The sequence below is a fragment of the Vicugna pacos genome, unplaced genomic scaffold, assembly GCF_048564905.1.
Source record: "Vicugna pacos unplaced genomic scaffold, VicPac4 scaffold_5, whole genome shotgun sequence".
NCBI classification, from domain to species: domain Eukaryota; kingdom Metazoa; phylum Chordata; class Mammalia; order Artiodactyla; family Camelidae; genus Vicugna; species Vicugna pacos.
This window is the reverse complement of record NW_027328726.1, coordinates 725,763-733,859: the sequence shown is the minus strand read 5'-3', so window position 1 is coordinate 733,859 and position 8,097 is coordinate 725,763. Positions and strand designations below refer to the sequence as shown.

Genomic DNA, 8,097 nt, shown 5'->3' with positions numbered 1-8,097 from the left:
AGTTCTTTACCTCTCCTTCTATTCTAAAGGATAGCTTTGCTGGATAGAGTATCCTAGGCTGCATTGTTTTGTTTTGTTTTGTTTTGTTTTGTTTTGTTTTGTTTTTCATTCAGGAATTTCAATAGATCTTGCCACTCCCTTCTGGCCTGACGTGTTTGTGGAGAGAAATCCGCTGAGAGCCTTATGGGGGTTCCCTTGGAACTCACTCTTTGTTTTTCTCTTGCCTAAAGGCATTTAGGATCATTGCTTTCTCCTTGACTCTGACCATCTGGATTAGGATAGGTCTCGGTGTGGGTCTGTTTGAGTTCTCCCTGTTTGGCACCCTCTGAGCCTCCTGGACTTGGATATCGGATTCCTTCCTTAGAGCTGGGAAATTTTCACTCATGCTTTCTTCAAATACCTTTTCGACCCCCTTGCTTCTTCCTTCCCCTTCTGGAACCCCTATTGTGCGTAGATGGGCATGCTTTCGATGGTCCCGTAGGTCCCTGAGATTGTTTTCGTTGTTCTTTCTTTGTTTTTCTCTCAGCTGTTCTGATTGGGTTCTTTCTGTTGTCCTGTCTTCTGGGCCACTTATTCGCTCCTCGGCGTGATCTAGCCTCCTTTGGACAGCCTTTAGACCACTTCTCATGTCAGCCAATGAGCTGACCAGTTCTCCTTGACTCTTCTTTAGAGCTTCGATTTCGTTTTTGACGTACAGTATACATCTAAACACTATCACTTGGAGTTCCTTCGGTACTTGGATCTCTCCTTTTTTGAAATCTTGATCTAGCAGGCCATCCGTGTCTATTTTGTGGATCGTGCTTTCAGGGAATTTCTCTGGCTCTTTTCATTGGGAGTGGTTCCTCTGCTTCCTCATGCTGCTCCTATCTCTCTGGCACTGTGGCTTAAGGAGTATCAGTTATCTATTGTGGTCCTTAAGGAGTTTAGGTATTTATCTAAAGCCTATAGAGGAATAAAACTTTAAAAGGGGGGGAGAGGGGGGGAGAGGGGGGGAGAGAGAGAGAGAGAGAGAGAGACAGAGAGAGAGAGAGACAGAGAGAGAGAGAGACAGAGAGAGAGAGACAGAGAGAGAGAGAGAGGGAGAGGGAGATAGAGGGAGACGGAGAGGGGGATAGGGGGAGAGAGAGAGACAGAGACAGAGACGGTGGGAGGGGGAGGGGGGTGGGGGAGCCGGATTTTAAAAGAATGGAGGAAGAAAAGGTTTGAAAACAGTGTACAAGCAATAATAGAAGAGCAAGTGGAAGCAGAAGAGCGATCGAGTTGAGACGTCTTCTAAAAGCCTTTAAAAAATAGAAAAGATCAGAAAATAAAACACAATTGTTTCAAAAGTAAATTTTTAAAAGGTAATCGGAAATAGAACAGATTTTAACAAGAGATAAAACACAGGATTTGAAAAGGAGGGAGAAAGAAAAGGTTTGAAGACACTGTGTAATCAATAATAGAAGAGTAAGTGGAAGCAGAAGAGCGATCGAGTTGAGACGTCTTTTAATAACCTTAATAAAAAGGAGAAAAAAAAATCGAGAAACGATATCTGAAACCTGTAAATAATCAATAACAGGAGATCTAAACCAAGAGAAGAGAAAAAGGAAAGGGGGTGGATGTTTAAAAATAAGAAGAATAAAAAGATTTTCAAGGAAACATTTAAAAGGGATTAAAACCGTCAACGTAGACGACTGTTCAAAAGTCAAGGTTAAAAAGGTAACAGAAGGTAAAACCGATAGAAGAGAGATTAAAAAAGAGAAAGGAAAAGGAAAAAAAAAGGGGGGTGGGGGAAGGACGTGTTCCCGGCACCGCGGTCGGATGCTGCGTTCCTCCCGGGAAGGAGGGTGGCTGGCTGGCCGCCCGCCCTCTCCCGGCCCCGGTCGTTCCGCTGCTCTGTGCGGCTGTGTGCTCCGACTCGGGTCGGCGGCGCTCCTCTCCGTAGGTGGGCTCGGGGAAGACCGTGGAACCGCCCCGCCCCTAGCTGCGTCCCCAAACTCGGCTCCTTCTTAGTCATGGTGGCGCGAGTTCTCTGAGGTACCGGGGCAGAAATATCCTATCTGCCTCGGGCTGTAAACGAATCTCAGTCCTGCCTAGAAGGCTGCGGAGCCCCCGGGTGCGGATTCGAGTCTCGGCCCCGCCCCCGCCCGCATGCTGCACGCCAGAGGCTATGGCGGCTGTGGCTGCGTCCCGCCTCTCTTCTCGCGAGAAGCGCCGGTGATGGCGCCGCGGATCTGAGGAGACGGAGGCTACGGCGCCCCTCCCCCCAGGGCACACCGGCCGTGTTGCTTTGCCTTTCTTTTCCCGTCATGGACGGGGGGGGGGCGGGGGGGCGGGTTGTTCTGCTCTGTATCCCCTCCCGGCCGCCGCCCCGGTCCTCCGCCCGGCTCGTGCGGCCTGTCCCGGCCCCTGGCTGCCGGCCTGCGACTCGGGCTGGGTGTCGCGGGGACCCTCTGTGCCCGTTTCACTTGGATCGGTCGGTCAAGGGGTGCTCTGGGTAGATCTGAGGCTCGGGGGCGCCCCCTCCGTCCCGTCGGCCTCTCCGTTGGAGAGGGGCAGTTTTGGCGAACGAGCCCTATTCCTCCTCTGCCGCTCCCTCCCCGCGGGACCGGTCCCTCCCGCACTGTTTTGCTTTTTACTCTTTCTTTTCTCCTTTTCTCCTACCAGATTTTGGGCGTCTTTGTCTTTCGAAGAGGGCGGTGTTCTGTCGGAGTTCCGCAGGTGCTCTGATTGGCCGAGTGGGTCCGTCGATGTGAGTTTTGGTGTATTTGTGGGAGAGGGTGAGCTACGAGTGTCCTTCTACTCCGCCGTCTTGCTTCTCCGCGGGTTATTTTTGAAGAGTAGGTGCTGGGGATTGAACCCTGGGCCTTTATTTTTTGCATGCTAAGCACGGGCTGTACTGCTGGATCTCTAGGCCCTCCCCACCGCAACACCCCCCCCTTTCCCACCGCCTCCATAGTACTCGATGAATCTCCTGACTAGATATCTATGCTTCCTTGGAATGGGGCCGTCCGTTTCTTCATCGGATGGATGGACGTCTGTGGATTCATCTCGTTTCTCTCCACTGCGGTGGGTGGCATTGGGGCGTGGGGTGGGGTTGAGTGGCGTGGGCTGGGAACTGTTCTTCACGTGTAGAGGTGGAGCGGAGCGATGAGGATGGTGACTTTTTCCCCCGAGTGCTCACGCCGGGTGATGGAGGCCTGTGGTCTCACTTGGAAGAGGACTCGGGTGACTGGAACAGAGCCCGTGTGGGGTCGTTGTGGAGGGAGGAACTCCACCCCCCCAGCCCCAGCCCCAGCCCCGACACTTGTACCTCATCGAGGGACGGTCGGCCGAAAACAAATGAAAGCTGTCAGAGGTGGGGGTGGGGGTGGGGGTGAAGGGGTGGGTGTGTGTGTGTGTGTGTGTGTGTGTGTGTGTGTGTGTGTGTGTGTGTGTGTGTGTGTCCCCGTTCCCCGTACCACAGTCCCTGGTCGAGGCCCCCCGAGCGGAGAAACGCACGCCAGGCCGTCCGTGCTCCTGGTTGTCCGGCCGCGTGTCCCCGCCGCCCAGAGATCCCGAACCGTCCCGCTCGCTCCCCTGCCGGGTGCCGTGTGCCACCTGCCTGTCGGCCGGGCGCTATTTTAGACACTGCGAAGAAGTCGGCCGGACGGCCGGGCCGGGCCGGGCCGGGACGAGCCGAGCCGAGCACGTCCAGGCCGAGGTGGGTGGTGCTGGGTTCAGAGGAGTGGGGTACAAGCGGGAGGCGGGCGTCGATGGAGGGGAGGGGGAGGGGGAGGGGGAGCAGGGATGACGATGGGCTGGGGGGCTTGGCGTGTGGGGTGGGTGGGGGTGGGAGGGATGGTAGCCATCCTATGACTTTCTCTCCCCACCCCGCCTTTGGCAAGTCTGTTAGAGTGACGAGGTTGTGCTGGTTTCTGGCTGGTGCACACCATAGTGATTGTGTTCTTCTTTTTCCTGGTCTTTTTCAGGAACCCTCGTCCCGAGGGACTGAATCTAGTGCCCTGTGCTGCGCGGTACGACCTAGAGGTCGAATCTGCCAGGAGAGGTCTTACAAGGATCTGGAGGATCCTGGAAAACTGCTACCATCCGGAATCCTACATGGATATTCAAGATCTTGCGGATGGATGGACGGACGGAAGACGGATCGAATGGAGGCCCCGCCCCATCCCCTGGACCCCTTGGCCCAGGAGGATCGTGATGGGTCTGGAAAGGACTCTTCCGACGAGGGTCTCGGGATGGACTTTCTCGGTCCGCGGAAGGTGTTTCTGCACAAAGAGGAAGAGAGGGGCGTTCTCGGCCGGAGAGCCCGAACCGCCTCCTTTCAGGGATCCGCTCCAGTCTGGGTCGGGGTTGGGGTCAGAACGCGACCACCGACGGCTCCCCTCCCTCGTCTTGGCTCTCCAACTTGGGAAACCCTCCTCCCTGCCCCCTCACCCATCTTCTCGTCAGCCTGCCTCCAGCTTCCCCGTGCCAACTACCTCTCTCATGCTGCCGGACTTTCCTCCCCCTTGGGCCGCCAGGAAGCTCTCCCACTCCTCCACGTGCTTTGGCTTGGAATCCCTGACAAACACAAGCGGTGCTGGAGGGCGGGGCCGGGGGCAGTGGCAGAAGGACTCCCTTCATCTTATGGGAGCGACTTTTATCTCCATAGGTGGCGATTGAGAAAACACATAAAATCACTCAGAAGAATACCCATGTGTAGTCTCCCTGACCTAGATCCGTGTCTGTCTGTCTGTCTGTCTGTCTCTCTCTGTCTCTCTCTCTCCATTTCGCTATTCTGTGTGTGTGTGTGTGTGTGTGTGTGTGTGTGTGTGTGTGTGTGTGTGTGTGCGCGCGCGCGCACGCACGCGTGTGCCTTTCTGTCTGTCTCCCTTGTCTCTCTTTCCTCTCCTCTCCCCTCCTCTCCTCTTCCCTGTTCTCCCCTCCCTTCCCCCCTCACCCCTCCGCTCCTCTCTTCTCCCCTCCCCTCCACTCCTCTCCTCTCCCCTCGCCTCCTCTCGCTTCCCCTTCCCTCCCCTCTTTTCCCTCCTCTCCTTTCCTGTCCTCTCCCCTTTTATCCCTCCTCTCCTCTGCTCTCTCTCTCTCCCCCCCTTCCCTTCCCTCCCTCCTCCCTAACCCCCCAACCCCTACCTTCACAGGGCCTCATAGATTGAAATCGGTTTCCATGAAATGTGATGAAGAGGGAATGAAGTTTAGAATGATATCCCCATGCCATCGAAACCTTCTTCCCCAGGGACAGCGAGTTATTTGTGGTTGTGTTTGTTTTTGTTTTTCTTGTTGTTGTTTTGGGGTGCAACGAGGGCACAGGAGGCGTTGGGAGTGAGGGTGATGTTTCTCTTTCTGTCTGTCTCCTCCTTAGGAAGGATTTTAAGAGGAGGGAGGACTCACAGAAATCTACCATCTCGTCTCGTACTGCAGCTGTGTTTGAGCTTCCTATACGATCTGGGCGGAACACTCCCCACCCTCACCTCAAGCCGCCATCGCCGCCCCCTCAGCCCCCAGCACCCCCGTCCAGTCCCGCGCTTGGGGTGGTGGTTGGGCATGGGGGGATGTTGGCGGGGTGGTCGTTGGTGGGGGTTGGGGTGGTGGAGGAAACCAGAAAACAGACCACTGTGGCACGTGGCTGACTGGGGCTTCAGGGTGAAGGAGGATGAATAAAATGGCCGGAATTAGGCTAACGGATTGCTTCGTTTTTGGGCGGGGGTGGGGGGGGAGAGGAGGGGAGGATCATTAGGTCATTCATTCATTCATTTGCTTGGGGGGGGGGTGTCATTCGGTTTCTTATGCTCGCCCTTAAAACGGTCGACTCTTCTGACTGACCGGTTGCTGCTCACGGTTCCAGGCCCGTTGTTGAAACTGGAAGCTATCGATCTTACTGTTTCTACTGTATTTCAGTCATTGCAAGTCATCATCGTGCTGGGTCTCTGAGTCCTTCTCCGAGGAGAAGGTCGGTCGGTCACGGGACTACTGACCTGACAAAATAGCCTGAGTGACCAAGAAGGCCACACCTTGAGTGCTTATGAGATAATGAGATCTAACCGCCAGCCTCTATAGAATGGGTCACCTGGGAGGCATCGTGACACCATGCTGAGTCTTCTGATGAGAAAACGATTCTGTGGATGGTGATCGATGCTTGATTGTTTGAGCTATGGCTCTAGAACCACCCCACCCACTCCATCCCCAAGGTGGGTACACAGTTTTGAAGACGCTAGCCTGCTGTGAATCCCCTTTGCCCGGCAGAGCGATAAAATGACCTCTTTTCTTCTAAGCTCCAAGGCCTCGTCTCTGGATTCTTGGGCTCATCGGGGACGGGGGCCGATCTTTCGGCAACAAGCGTGCTTCAGAAACAACGGATGCCCGAGAAGGACACTCTGCCTCTCCCTCTTCTTCCGGGCCTGAAATGGGGAGGAAAAAATATCGCTTCCCCTGGAAGCCGGAGTCCAGAGCCCGCCATCCGGAGGGACTTCTGGCTTGGCCTTCTCCTGGGGTGGGGGGAGGGCACGCCACCGCACGTGTTCTTTGTCAACTCCCCGTTTCTCTCTTCTCGAGTTATCTCTTTGGGAAGGCTCCCACACTGGATGAAAACAGACAGACAGGCTGGTATCTCTCCCTACCCCACCCTTCGCCCCCCAAATGACTGATCTTCTGTCCCATCAAAATCACCACTTGTTTTCCAACGTGGCTTTCTTGGATCCTGGAGGACTGACATCAACTTAGAGCCAAGATGGGCACAGAACTGAAGGACCTTCTCGGCTGGCCTAAGAAGTCTGTCATCGTGATGTGGGAGGTATTCTTCGAGGGACCTATCTGACTAAGTGCTTGACGGCCTTTTGGACTTTGAACCAACTTGGAGATAGGAACTAGGATGAGAGGGCCCCCGAAATAGCTCAGCAAACTCTTCTCCACCCTTAGAAGAGAGACAGACAGATAGACAGACAGACAGAGAAAGAGAGAGAGAGAGAGAGAGAGAGAGAGAGAGAGACAGACAGACAGACAGGCAGACAGACAGACAGACAGTGTGTGTGTGTGTGTGTGTGTGTGTGTGTGTGTGTGTCTGTCTGTCTGTCTGTCTGCCTGCCTGTCTGTCTGTCTGACGGTCTGTCGGTCTGTCTGCCTGCTTATTGTAGGAACTCTCTGTCAATGGAAGTATAGTTGACTTACAATGTTGTGTTCATTTATGACGTACAGCATAGTGATTCACTTATTCACACACACACACACACACACACACACACACACACACACACGCATACTTTTTCAGGATAGGTTATTACAAGCTATTGAACATAGTTCCCTGTGCTAGACAGTAGGACCTACTTGTGTACCTAGTTTGTATAGGGTGGTTTATATCTGCTAATCCCAAACTCCTGATTTATCCCTCCGCCTTACCCCGTTCCTCCACCCTACCCTGTCCCCTGTGTTAACCATCGGTTTCTTTTCCATGTCTGCGAGTCCAGTCTGTTTCTGTTTTGTAAATAGGTTCCTTGGAGTCTTTTTAAAATGGAGTTATTTATGTATGGATGGGTGTCTTGACTTACTTTCAGATCCCACCTAGAAGTGATGGCATAGGATATCTGTCTTTCCCTGGGTGACTGACTTCACTAAAACTATGGAACGCTTCACGCATGGGCGTGTGTCGTCCACGTTCAGGGGCCGTGCTGATCTTCTCTGGATGGTTCCCATGTTAGTCTATGTCCTGTGGCAGCAAGCGCTTTCCTTAGGGTTTTTGTCTCAACCTGAAAGCCAGCCCGGAGACTGAAGGTCTTCTAGTTGCCTCCACTATCTGCCTAGGACCCTCTCCACGAATGTTTCCCATTTTCTCTCACCCTTTTGCCTTGGCATCATTGAGTACGAAAACGCTCCGTCTCCTGAAGCCCTGCAGACTGAAGCTGGACAACGGGAGGTAAACGTCAGAGAAATGGCCACAACAGCTCCTGTGGAAACCATCCTCGGGCCTGTTTTCGGGGGAGCCGCTCAGAGAGTTGAGCCGAACACCCCAGGACCTCATCAGAGGCATTTCAAACTGCTCGAGCCGTTTCGATGACCCCGATGTGTGGAAATCTCCTACCAGACTGACCCCCTACTCCCGGCCCTGAATCTGGTTTCTCATCTGCT

The 8,097-nt window shown here is 54.0% G+C and overlaps 1 non-coding gene across 1 annotated transcript; it reads right to left on the bottom strand.

Moving 5' to 3' along the window:
- Window positions 1–7,585: 7,585 nt before the first annotated feature.
- LOC140692326 (U6 spliceosomal RNA) lies at window positions 7,586–7,692 on the bottom strand. The gene has a single exon (XR_012067897.1). It is a non-coding gene; the product is annotated as a U6 spliceosomal RNA (small nuclear RNA).
- Window positions 7,693–8,097: the final 405 nt, after the last annotated feature.